General features: G+C 40.4%; 1 protein-coding gene and 1 long non-coding RNA gene across 2 annotated transcripts in view; both read left to right on the top strand.

Moving 5' to 3' along the window:
* The window catches only part of LOC309631111 (uncharacterized protein), a 208,653-nt gene that overhangs the window by 115,177 nt on the left and 79,811 nt on the right, over positions 1 to 13,665 (top strand). The window lies entirely within an intron of this gene.
* On the top strand, positions 40 to 7,130 carry LOC309631131. The gene is made up of 2 exons (XR_014246082.1): positions 40 to 3,781; positions 4,577 to 7,130. It is a non-coding gene; the product is annotated as an uncharacterized lncRNA (long non-coding RNA).

The following is a 13,665-nucleotide window of genomic DNA, read 5'->3' as shown; positions in this document are numbered from 1 at the left end:
TTCCCGTACACAGTTTGCAAGGAAGAAATAGAGACACAGATGTAGAGAACAAATGTATGGACACCAAGGGGGGAAAGCGGGGGGCGGGGATGGTGGTGGGATGAATTGGGAGATTGAGATTGACATGTATACACTGATATGTATAAAATAGATAACTAATAAGAACCTGCTGTATAAAAATAAATAAAATAAAATTCAAAAATTCAAAAAAAAAAAAGATTTCTGGTACACAAATATAAATAGACTGAGTTTATTTGGATGTTTTTGGAGCTATTCTGAAGTATTGGAAGAATAAAGTCCCAGAACATTTTGCCTTAATTTTCAGGATATTTCATGCCGACCCGAAGTAGTGTTTTTGGCCTGAATTCACTGTCAGTTCCTGCAACTCTCAGACGATTTATCATTCTTGTTTGCCCTTTTCATGTGCAGACATAGCCTAAGGGTCTGTGGCAGTTTGGAGACCTATGGTTTGGTTTATACACGGAGTCAAGGAGACCTGGGTTCTAGTTCCCACTTTAACACATACTAGCTGCATTGAATTTGTTAAATTAGGAAAATAAAACCCATCCCAAAAAGGTTTGTTAGATTTAAATATGTGACAGGTATGCACAGTATCTGACACATAGGAAGTGCTGCAGAAGTGGTGGTGGATATTTTTACTCGTGAGGTAACTGTCCACAGAGTTAAGAAGAGATTTGGACTTTGAGACATTACGCACAATAAAGGGACTAACAAGTGGCTGAACGTGGGGACCCAGAGTGAGTGTGACAAAAATATCTATCGTTCTACAGATTTTGTCTCCAGGAAAATAGTAATAGGTTGAATCGTATGGAATTGCTGTGTTTGTGAGTCAAAATGGTGGAATATTGGCCATGCATATAGCGCAACGTAAATAGTATCTTACCCAGGATTTAAAATAAACTAGTCTGAAGTTTGTAAAGCTTTTTGAAATTGTTCATTCCTGGCCTAAAAGTAGATTTTTTTTCAAACACTTTTTAGTATTTGGAATTAACTTGTACACTTTGAATTGTTTTTGGTCAACCAAAATTACATAAAACTAATTCTTAGCATAAAAAAGGGGTGACGAAAAACACCCTAACTGAAAACTTGTCATGGGATGTCTCCTCTTGATATTTAACTTTCTGAAAACTAAATCTATCTCAAAACAACGCCCCACCCCCCGCCATATATTAAAGCATTCTTTTCCAACTCCCTTCATCCTGTCTGATTCCTTGATCTCTCAGCTTTGAAGGTGATTTGGATTTCTTTCTCACTGCATCCTTTTTCATCTAGAGGTTATGATTCTGGCAATCCCCTTCCCAAAAGTTATCTTTCTGGGCCCGTATCTACCACACTGGTCTAGGTCCTCATTCCCTCACACGTGGGATACTGCACTAGTCCGTACCCTCATCCCCACCCTCTCTTTCCAGGCTTATTCTTCTTATAGGCAGGTGCCAAGAATTTTCCTTTTGAAATATTGTTCTTGTGTGACTGCTAGCTCGAGAACAGATAATGACTATATATTAGGTATCAGCTTTAAGCCTAAATTCTTTAACCCCATCAATTTCTTAGTTGAACCTTGGACATCTTTCTTTTTCCTACTTCCATACATTTTCTTACTGGGAATTTTCTATTGGCCTCTCTTCACCCATCCGTTTATATCACTTCCTTTAAGACCTAGCTCAAAACTCTCCTTCTCCAGTAAGTCTCCTCTGCGTCTTCCCTTCCCACTCATTAATTCTCTTTAATCCATGTTCCTCTAAAACTTATTTACATGGTAGAGAGGATATATTGAGCTTTTAATAACTTGCTTTTCAATTATATGTTTATTGTTTTTTAGCCTTTGTTTCATTTTCTTCAATAGACTTTGCATTTCTTGAAGTCATGGACCATATACTTTACTTCTAATGATACTGCCTAATTTAGGGCTATAAACAAGATAGATGCTAAAGGTTTATTTTAAAAAATACCAACAGTGGCATTTAACAACTTTTAGTGGTTAGAAAGGTCAACATGGGGTTATTTTAGAGACAATTGACTGCAAGAGATAACTTTATGCAAAGGTTTATTAACATGTTAAATCAACTGAAAAAATATTTTTTATTATAACTTACCACACAGAAAGTTTTTCCACTTTCTACAATTGATCGGTATCCAGTAAAGCAGCACAAATTACCTGATTAAGAAGAAATCAATTTTTAAGGAATGATATAGAGATATATTGCATATGTGTGCTTCTTTTCAGTGGAACAGCTATATTAGTAGATTTTTACTTTTTACTTTTTGTTTCCCAAACCAGCAAAATGGCTCTTTGAAACAGAGATGTTCTTCAAAAATAGATTGCACTTGTGATTACATTTTCTTCCTGAAATATCACAAAGATGTCTATAGTTTTTCCCAATCAGCTCTTCCTGCCTTATTTCCCACCCCTGCCCTAACTCACATAACGTGAGCCTCCCTCCCCACCCCATAACATCTCATGTGTGGCCTTTTGTTAAGCTTCTCTCATGTAGTTTCAAATGTCCTCCTGGGGAGAATGTGTCCATTTGTCAGGGCTGCAGCCTGCCTTCTCCATGGGGGCTGCTCTAACACCCCAGCCAGGGCTGTACACTCATTGCCTGGATCCTTCTGCAGGCCCATCGCTGACTGTGTTGGAATAGGGTCATTTACACACATGCCTCATCTCTCTCATTGGCTCTTAAGCTCATGGAGAAAGCAAGGATCGTCTTAGATGTTCTTGAATCCTCCCAGTACAGCAAACTGGGTGTTCAATAAGTACCTGGTATTGTTTTAATTAGTCAACATTTCAAAGTATGGTGGAAAGGATGATGAAACCACTGTCTTTTGAAAAAGTACATTCAAAATTTGAAGCCAGTATAGATGATATTTATGAAGAGGTTTTAATAACATGGGAAAATTCTTATGTTATACAGTTAAAATTGTATGTATAATATAACATTGTATACATAATTGTCCCAAGTATTTAAAATAAGCCAACAAAAACTATGCAGAGAAAAGACTGAAAGAAAATAGAAGTATCTAATGTGGTTGTCTTCTAGTGGCAGAAATATGAATGAGTTTTTTCCTTGTCTTTTACTTTTTTTTTTCCTTTTTCATAATAGGAATGCATTATTTTTATGCTAAAAATAAATTTAAATTTTTATGTCCAAATACAATTTAAAAATTTCAGAAGCAATGTATATGTGTGGACTGGGCAGGTTTAGTCAGCTAGAAGTAAAGTGTTGTGTGGAAACTTGATGCTAGTGAGTCATGTGGAAAAACCGGCTAACAGGTTTACTCCTTTTTTTTATTCGAACAACAATTGTTTAGAAAGAAACTACATGCACAAGAATTTGGATTCAGATTCCATATTTTATCTTTCCTTTTGCTAAGAAGAAAGAATATAGAAGTGTGTGAATTAAAAATGTCTCTTTGGAGTAGAGAAAAGGAGCTGAAATATCTAGAACGTAACTACATGGCATGAAATTGAAGTATTTAAGAGGCAATGGACACCTTCTCATTGATAAACTACAAAAAAATTTAAAGGTTAGAGAGAGCTAGTATCAGAGTTTTTTGGTTTTGTTCTTTGCCACGTACTCAGTGCTAAGTCTGAAAGCCCTAGTAAAGGCCCACCAAGGGAAACTAATAGCACCCATTGCAGAAATTCTTCTGATTCTAAGGGAGAAGAACATGGAAATTCAAAAGTTTTCTTTCTTTAGTCTTGAAGGGAAAGACAAGATTAAATGAAGTGGTGATTTATATCAGCTGATCATTTTAGAAGGTACGTGCCATACCTAATTGCATTCCTTTGAATTTTATTTTATTTTATTGTTTTTCTTAAAATATGAACATAAAGGTTATCAGTGTGGCTAGCATTTATAATTCTAGAAAGAAATCAAGTAAATGGAGTGTGAACCAAAATATACTCTCCAAGTTATCCACACCTAGAATAAGTTATCTATGTAATTTAGCCAGACTTTACAATGCCATCTCCTGGTGGTTGTTATATGAGTTATAGGCATAGAATCTGGGAGAAAATAATTCATCTCTATAAGACTATCTGTGCATATGCAAAGAAACATACAAAAAGTAAGGCAAATCACAAGATCTTTGCTTTTCAAAGCTCTAAATATCTCATTAGTGTGGAGTATTTTATTAAACAAAGATTACCTACTGTTCAAATCTCGTCAGGTTTAGTTAAAATTATGATTGAAACCATAGGCCAAAGTTTTCATAGTACTTAATGAAAAACTGAAAAATTTTGAGTGTAAAAGTTGATGAGAGATAAGGGAAAATATTAGCAAATATTTATATTCTAGTTACAATGAAATTTAAGTTGAAATTTTACTTTGTTTTAGTCTGTATCTTTTCATCATAAAACTGAATTTCTCTGTAGGTTTGCTTATTGAAAGGGACAAAGAGCTTTCTTATAATGTATAGAGCTTTGCTTTCACGGCTTTCTTCTAAGAACTAGTAACCAGTTACCTTGAACCTAGTATGTTTGTTACAGAAAACTACATTTGTTAGCATGCTTTTTTTTGGTAGTAAATTGTGTTTGTTCATTTAAATTTGATAGCTATTTTGTCATAGGAGATTGAGTTGCTCACCAAGCTTATCTGTGATAACTAATTGCTGTCTATGGCCTCCTTGATCTTATAATGAACCCAACCAGAACATAAAAAAGGTAAAGTATCTGAAATCTATCCTCTTTGTAAAATTAATTTTAGTAAGTAGCGTTAATGAATGATTCTAACAGATTAACTTTAAAAATAAACCAAAAAATCTCATTCTTCTACTCTACCCAAATTTCTACTTTTGGAAAATATTGTATTAAAAGTGTTAGAAACAGCCTATATGAATGCCTTTGCAGAGTGACAACAGGCTCCATTAAGGGAGAAAGGTTTGTAATGAAACCAGTATTGCTCAGTTCTTGGCATCAATGTTGACAAAATGAGGGTAGCCCTTCCTAGAAAGGACTTGGGTCAAGGTAGGCGCTAAAGAGGCCTACATGTTGGCCAGGTGCCTGGAAACCCAAAGCTGTGCCACAGCTTCTCTCCACGGCTGGGGCCTCCCTCCCTCATTACTTGGGCACTTCCCACCGGCAGTCCTGCCGGTTAAGGCAGAGAAGCCTCACCTCCAAGAGCTTCAGTTATCTGCTCAGGGGTCGGCTCTGGGTGATTCCTCAGCAGCGTGTAGACGGACATCACCATCCCTGGGCTGCAGAAGCCACATTATGTACAGTGACACTTGGCAAGTCTTTCCTGGAAAAAAATGGTGCATGACTTATACTTTAAACCTCTTGTTTCCCTACGTTGGACACCTTGGAGCAAAGCTTACATATTTAGCTTTCCAGAGATAACTGTAGGGTGAAGGATGCCACTTTGGAAGAATAATATTTCTATTTCTTGAAATCATATGCTCCCCCCCACCCAAGAAAAGCTTACTGGCAGGTATTAGTTAAGTCACTTTATTCTCTAGACTCTGGTTTCTTTACTTGTGAAATAGGAAGTATAGTTTAAGGAACAAGTAAAATGCTTTGGAATCATGCTCATGTGAGATTTGGTCCTTACTGTACCTCATTAATTGTGGGATCTTGGATGATTTACTTGACTTTTCTTCATCTTTAAAATTAGAATAATAATGGTGTCTATTGTACAGGATGGTTGTGAGAATAAATGAATGAGTATATATGAATCATTTAACAGTCTCTGGCAAGTAAATTTCATCCTCTTCATTATATTATAGAATTTTTGATGGAGTAAATGACAAAAATCTATATAAATGCTTTGAAAATTGTTTAGTGTAATTTAGTGGTGTTGTGCCATTTATATATTTAATTTATGCACATTTGACTTTATGCATTTAAACACAGCAAAACAATGAAAAAAGAGAGTGAGAAATAGAATGAGAAATGACAATTTACTTTGACCATTCTATGCAAAGACTCAGTCCATGAATAGATGGGAAACATGACTCTGTGGGTCCCACCATGTGTATCTGTCCCATGTATCTCTCCATGAGTTGAGGATGCTCAACTCGCTGGTCTGAGTGTGATTCAAATGTTTTTAAATAAACATTTTTCAAACAGCATGACCCTTAAGATGAAAGCCAAATACTTCACCTGTGGCTCAACTGAAAGGAAAGACATTGTTCTAATGCTAGAGGAAAATATGGCTGTGTTGGATTTACTGCAGGGGGCAAGTTGTTTCAGATGTGTCATATAGACATGGCTGTACATGTGCTGGTAAATGTTTTAACAACTGGTTCTCTGGAAAGAGTCCTTATTTGTAGCTTTTACCATTTTTAGTCATATACATACTTCCATGGAGGCTGATATCAAGCTTCCAATGTGATGTCACTGAATGTGGATCTGGAAGAGAAGCGCAGGGGGATACCTTTACATGGTATTTCCATGGTGTAGCTACAATAGAAATAAATGGCCTCAAGAGCATAGGTAATAGAAAAATGTAGTAAAATAATTAGGCGATGATAAATGTTGCTATTTATTAACTTTGTTTTTAATATTGTTTACTTACTTTTAAGTTTGTATTATTTTTAATAACGGCTGTGCTTAAAGAGAAGCTCATAAAATCCCTGAACATTTAACAAGCAGCTCTCACATGCCAGTACGAGCCTGCTCCAGGACACTACTGAACTATCAAGTACCATCAGGATTTGAGAGGAAGAACTCTGGTCAGCTGCAGCATTAGGTTGCTTCCATAACTGTTAAGGTGATGAGCCAAGTGTGGAGTAAGATCTTAATAAGATCAGAAAGTCATTAAGTTTATGGTTGAAAGACATGCACTATCACCAAGTGCCCATCAATGCAACACATTGTCAGAGGAACATTGTCTGAGCCTCCATGTTCTAAACACAACCTTCTAGGGAAGGAATTTCAAGGGAGATTGTGGCGATCCATAATTTTCTTTCTATACCCTGCTTTTAAAACTTAACCTCTGAAGAAACTCTTATTCTAGTATATAAAAATAACATTGCAATTTCTTTAAAAAGTCCTCTAAGCTTTAGTAAATGCTTTGTCATTTTAGTTGTGCTTTATTGTAGCATGGTGTTCAGCTACTCATGAGACATTTGGGGAGCATTTGTATGCACAATTAGCCTCTTATTCATAGTTCGGTAATTTTGAAATGTGGTAGACAACCAGTATCGTCTATAAACTTGTAGTTTCCTATCTCTTTTTCTTCTCTTATCAGACTGGACTGTCCTTGTTTTAGTTTAGGGCAAGGATGAGACTGAGAAGTTAAGATATATTTTTAAAAATGAATGAATCTTGGTTTATACACCAATCTCTCTCTCTCTCTTTTTTTTTTTTTTGGCTGTGCGGCAGCCACGTGGCATCTTTGTTCCCTGACCTGGGATCGAGCCTGAGCCCCCTGCAGTAGAAGCGTGGAGTCTTAACCACTGGATGGCCAGGGAAGTCCCTATACACCAATCTCTGAAAAGATCCCTAGCTATGAAGCACTAAATCTCACAAAATGAGAATTTAAAAGCACAAAAGATTTCAAAGTTGGTGATCTAATTGAAGTACATTAGATTATGTAGGATGCCTATATCAACATCTGGTCCCAATCACATTGCGCTCTTACCTGCACGGGGTGAATCCTGGTTTTGATGCTTCCTACACCTTCCACTGTGGTGACAGCAGCCCCATACAGACAGCAGATGGGCACCAGGCATGCTGTAACTGGATAATGGCTGTGATGGGATTTTGTAAAGAGAACACATAGGAATCACAGGGAGTGGGTAACATAATTCAGGGAGTAATTTCAGTCTAGGAAGAGTCATGAGACTGTATTTCCCTGAGAATACAGAGAACACTAGATGTAAAACCATAACTTTTTGGAAGTGTTCAAGAAAGGACTTACATATGGCTGGAGTAGAATGGTAGAGAGAAATGGAAAAAAAGAACAATGAGTTTTGCATAGGACCTCCAAGAGACACTCACTCTCCATTTATTTTTCTCATTTCAGAGAAAGAAAGCTTTTTACTCATCATAAGACGATATACTGACTTATGTAAACCACCATGGGGTAATTTACCCCAGTGATTCTCAACTGTGTGAAGTTTTTAAAAATACAAATACTCTGGTTGCACGCCAGCCTAATTAAACCAGAATCTCTGGGATGCAATCACTCCATCACTTTTCAAAACTCCTCAGCTGATTCAAATGTATGGCCAAGTTTGGAAGCCATGAGTTTATGCCCTTGTCTTGACCATCTCTCCCACACTAGAGTCTGTATTGATGACACAGCAGATGTGTTAGCACTAGATTCTCATCTCACTGGTTGGGAATGGGGTCCAGGCTTCATTAGTCCAATTTAGTCTCTTGGAAGAGTGCTTGGTGTACAGAGCAAGAGTGGACCCTGGGTTCACTGTGCAGTTTTGTTTTTTGTGTGCTCCAGTCCCCCTCCCCCATTAAGCTTACTTCCTCTTAATGTTATCTCCCTCTCCTTTTTTCTCTCAACTTTTCCAGTGTTCATTGCTCTCCTGTCTTACCCTTATGCCTCCTCCAGGAAATAGAGGCAAGAGTTCCCTTCACCGCCCAGCCCACCCCTACTCATCTATAGCTGCAGTCAGCCTCATCCCCATTCCAGGCCTGGAGGGTGAGGAATCCCCCCAACCTCCTCCCCTGTGCTCTGGATCCCATCTATTCTTGTCTCCCCATGGACTCGCTCCATTATCAATTGCCTTCCTAACCTCTTCCTTTCTAGGGTCTCATTTCCCTAAATTCCCTGGAATTTAGAAGTAAGTTCAAGTGTTTGTTGTGCTAAAAAAAATCCCCAAATCATTGCCTCTCTTCAGCTAATAGCCCATCTTTCTCCCCTTCTTAGTCAAGTTTCTTCAAAAGCTGTCCAAGACTTCCTGGTCCTCCAGTCACTCCTGTCTGTACCTCACCATCTGTACCTCGCCTTCTAGCCCCACGTCCCTGCTGACAATGCTCTGGGAGCAATCTAATGGCTCTGGGCCACTCCCTGGTGTTTCGTACTATTGCACTTCTACCATCTTGGAACTTTCTCTTCTAGATGCTCCTCTTCAACTCTGGCTACTGCCTGTTGGTCTCCTTTGTGAGGGTGTCTTTCTTTGCCCATTTCCCTGTCTGTTGTTCTACAGTGTCCTGCACTTAAAAGCTCTTCTCTGGTTCCTGCTACATTCCAGACAACCAGGGCTGAAAACTTGCCTTCACCACTAACTGGCCCTCATGACATTGACAAGTTATTTAACCCTCTTGCCTCCGTTTCTGCTTTTTTCAGTATGAGTGATCCTCAAGCCTATCTCAGTGTTGTTTTGGGGACTGAATATGATAACATATGTAAACTACTTTGAACAGTGCCTCACATTCAATAAATGTTAGCTATTTTTATTATCATGGTCAGTATTTATGTTGATAAAGTTGAATAAACTATAGGTCCAGATGAGAACTCTCCTCTGAATAACAGACCTGTCGACATAGATACCTGTGGACAATCCCTCTCAGGTGTCCCATAATTACTGCAATGCAATGCGTCCAAAGCTAAACTCACCCCTTTTCCCTCCTCTGCTTCTCCTCTTCCTAATCTGTGAACAGTATCACCCAGGGACCTAACACAAAAACTTGGGAATCATGCTAGACAACTCCCCCACCACATTCAATTGGTGAGCAAATTTACATTTTAAGTCAAGGTGACCTAAAATGCTCAATCATGTAGCATGATTTGAGGTCTCACTCAGCCCTTCCAGGGGAATAACTCTTCTAGTGTATGTTGACCTAATTCTTCTGCCAGGACAATGTATCACCTCTTTGTGTTTAAGCCATTCTTGCCTGGCCCCCACTCTGAGATCTCCTGCTCAAAAGCAAAGGAAGTAGCTGTACAGCAATAGAGAGCGTGGCCCTGAGAGATTGGCACACAGGACAGATATACTCTGATGGGAAGAAAGTCCATGGGAAAGATCTGGAGCTTGGGAATTTGCAGGAGAGCAGGTCTGGAGGCCGTGTGAGCGCGATGGACGCCTGGAGAGAGGAGGGGGGACATATGGACAGGAAGTGGAGGCCCTGCATTCTTTCCAGAAGTGCTGGGGCCAACACAAAGGATACTGGATCTTCTTGGTCTCGGGGTTGTATCTTGACACCATGACGGTGCAGGCACCGCAGCCTCCTCCCCTGCAACCATACTTCATGCCTGTGAGGTAGACCGGAAGGAAGGGAGTCAAAGAAAAGAGGGGCCCAGGCTGCTCTGCTTTCCACAGTTTTCTTCTTCGGATACTGATAGCAAGTCGTTTTCTGGAGTCTCCCACCAAGATTTCCTGCTTAGAGAGTTGTTCTACTTTTTTGCATATAAATGAGCTAACTGATGAAAGGGGAGAAGAAATCCCTACAGACCCACACTACACTGCTTTATCTGAAAACCCCGATGCATTTCTGAATGCAACATTTTCTGGATTTTAGAAAGATAGTACAATCGCCCTCCAGGTAGGGCTAGTGTTTGCAATCAAACACTAATGTTTCTGCAGTGAGTCATATGTATACTCACACTGAGTGGGACACGTGAAGACTACAAAGAGCCTCATGCCAGTTAGATCAGAGTATGCATCCCAATGAGTATGAAAAAGCCTGTTGAATTCAGGGTTATGGACAATGGATTCTGGACTCGTGTTATATTATTGCTGTGAAAGTGCTGGGAGATGGTGTGTGTGTAAAACTCAGAAACCCTCATCGGGAAGTTAAACTTTCCCTGCTTCAGCAATGTAATGCTTTTACTTTCTTATGGGATTAGAGAATACTCATTGAATAATCTTGGCTCCTGAACCAGTAATGTCAACAGCCTCTGTGTTCCCCTTCCCTGTAAGACGCTGGCATATTTTCACAAAGAAACAACAAACAATATATGTAAATCCCCTGCTATAGGTTCTATTAGAATCTACTGGAATTTGCTTGGGACCTTTTCTGGGTGAGGTTTAAAAAGGACTTCATGGGTGCTTCCCTGGTGGCGCAGTGGTTGAGAATCTGCCTGCCAATGCAGGGGACACGGGTTTGAGCCCTGGTCTGGGAGGATCCCACATGCCGCGGAGCAACTAGGCCCGTGAGCCACAATTACTGAGCCTGCGCGTCTGGAGCCTGTGCTCCGCAACAAGAGAGGCCGCGATAGTGAGAGGCCCGCGCACCACGATGAAGAGTGGCCCCCGCTTGCCGCAACTAGAGAAAGCCCTCACACAGAAATGAAGACCCAACACAGCCATAAATAAATAAATAAATAATTAATTAATTAAAAAAAAAAAAAAAGGACTTCATGGGTGCAGATTATATTTGGCTTGGGTGGAGGTTGAGACTGATTTCCTCTTGGAAGTTGCTGCCCATGAAGAGGTAATACCAGATCAGGACACCTTGGAATAAAGAGCTGAGATTCTTTGCGGAGGTTCAGATGGGCTGCACACCCATTGCCTCTGTTCTTTGGTCCTCAGTCTAAGCCAGCTCAGGAAAGTCAAGCTTTCCGCCTTCAGGCAGAGTCATGTGGGTGATACCTTAGTGAGAGTGCACCGTTGACCGGAACAGAAAAGGCAGAGAAATCCTTTCTCTTTGCCTTTGGTGTCCTGACATTTCCAAGCAAAGGAATCCAGGAGCCGTCTGGCTCAAAGATGGAGGCAAATTTTCACTTTTCACTCTGTCAGACCTTAAAACAGCTCTGTGCTGCACATGTTAACATTGCCTTGAGTGAAAAGTAAAAAGTTGATTCAACTGGCTGCTTTGCCCTCTGGTCACCAAACAACTCATTTGATGCCACTCCCACCAGAAGTGTCTGACTCAAGCAGTTTCTTCCATATTCTGTTGACTCATCCTAAAGCTCATCATTAGGTAGGGTTGCCAGATAAAATATAGGACACCCAGTTAAATCTGAATTTCAGATAAAAAACGAATTATATTTTAGTGTATGTCCCATGCATTCAAATTCAAATTTACCTGGGCATACTGTATTTTTATATGCTAAAGCTGGCAACCCTACATAAGTCAAATACAAACAATAATATATCAGAAGTTTATTTTTTGGTCCTCTAAGAAAAGAGCTTTCTCAGTGCCCCCAAGATACACAGCCCTACAGCATATCCAGAAGTTACCTTGAGACTAAATGCTCATGGCCAGCATGGGCAGTTGACCCTGGAATTTCCACTGGCTTCTGGTCATCCATCAGTGAGTGATTGTGTCCCACATGCCAGGCAGAGAACGTGACGCTGGGGTCAAACTTGATTCTTTGCCTCAACGATCTCACTCCTCCTTCATCTCTTGCTACACCCTCCCATCCCCACACACAGCTCTTTACATCCATCAGAATAAATTGCTTTCAATTCCTCAAAAGCAATATATTCTCTTGCCTCTGTATCCGCCCCACCTCGTACATAACACCGACAAGAATACCCTCGCCCCCAAGACTTCCTTTTGCCTAGCAACTCCTATATAACCCTCCTCTCCTCCTTCCGTCCCCAAGCCTGCTGTGAGTGCCCTGCCCGTGTCCCGACAACATGGCACTCATCACGCCCGCTGTCTGCCTCTTCACTGGCTGTTTCCCTCACTAGACCGAGGGCAGAGGCTGTCTTCTAGCTTACTGTCATTTGAACACCTGGTGCTTGGTAAAATTCATCAACTGAATAGTTGTTTCAAGAACTGCAAGAAGTGTTAGGGCTTCGGTGATGGTATATGCGAGGGGAAAATAAGGACAAATGTTTAGGGAGCCTCTGACACATCCCATTTCTCCAGTTTTATCCTAGAGCCAGGATCTCACCGGGATTAAGCAGCTCTCTATGACACACCCTCCTTGACCCAAGCAGCTGTGGGCCATCCACTCTTTGTGGTGTATTATCTTGTTTTACAGATTGGATTGCTTAACAGCAGGCCAGGAGGTGTCATGTGGAAGGAGAGGTGATGCAGGATTGCACCCCAACAGGTCTGGGCAGGGAGGCCGGGCGGGGTGGGTAGCTCAGTGGGAGGCTGTGAACTTGGGCAAGGAAAGAGTGGAATGGTTGAAGGGAGGCGCAGATGCCTCGACAAAAGTTTTCTCTTTGTGTGACTGTGTCCTGTTCTGGAAATGACACCTAAGCCAGGCTCCAAGCCAGCAGCAAATTGGAGTTTTGTGGCAGCCTGAAGTTTTAGTAATATTGGACACCTGCCTCAAGGAAAAAAAGATAAAGTTATGAGTATAACTTAGGTAGAGGGCTCTGGGAGGGACCATGAGAGTCTTGGGAAAAGTGAAGTAGGTCAGTGCTGGTGTGTGTATGTGGGGTGCTGATTCTGGTAGGAAATCTGTGCTTATTCATAAATATTCATGAGAATCACCCACTTGAGGAACAACTTAAAAATAAAGCCCTTAATTCCATCTCAGAACTGTTGACTCTGTAATCAAAGGTTGAGATCTGGAAGTCTTAGGTGAGTCTTAATTCCTCAGAACAACTTATTTATGATACTAGGCACCAGAAAGGAATGAACAGAGAGGGACACTGGGGGAAGGGGTGGGAAAATGGGAGGCTGGGGCTGCTTCTGGCTATGCTTACCTGGGAGTCTATAAATTTTCAGCTTGTTCCTAACATAGGATTTCTTCATTTTAGGATGTCTAGAGAAAGCATGGTAAAGTGTGTAGTAGATTTAGAAGTGTAATAAAAGGGAAGTGATACGGTGTGCTGACT

This window comes from Balaenoptera borealis (genome assembly GCF_965194805.1).
Source record: "Balaenoptera borealis genome assembly, chromosome: 6".
Taxonomy (NCBI): domain Eukaryota; kingdom Metazoa; phylum Chordata; class Mammalia; order Artiodactyla; family Balaenopteridae; genus Balaenoptera; species Balaenoptera borealis.
Note: the sequence above shows the minus strand (reverse complement) of the source record. Positions and strands in the feature narration are given on the sequence as shown.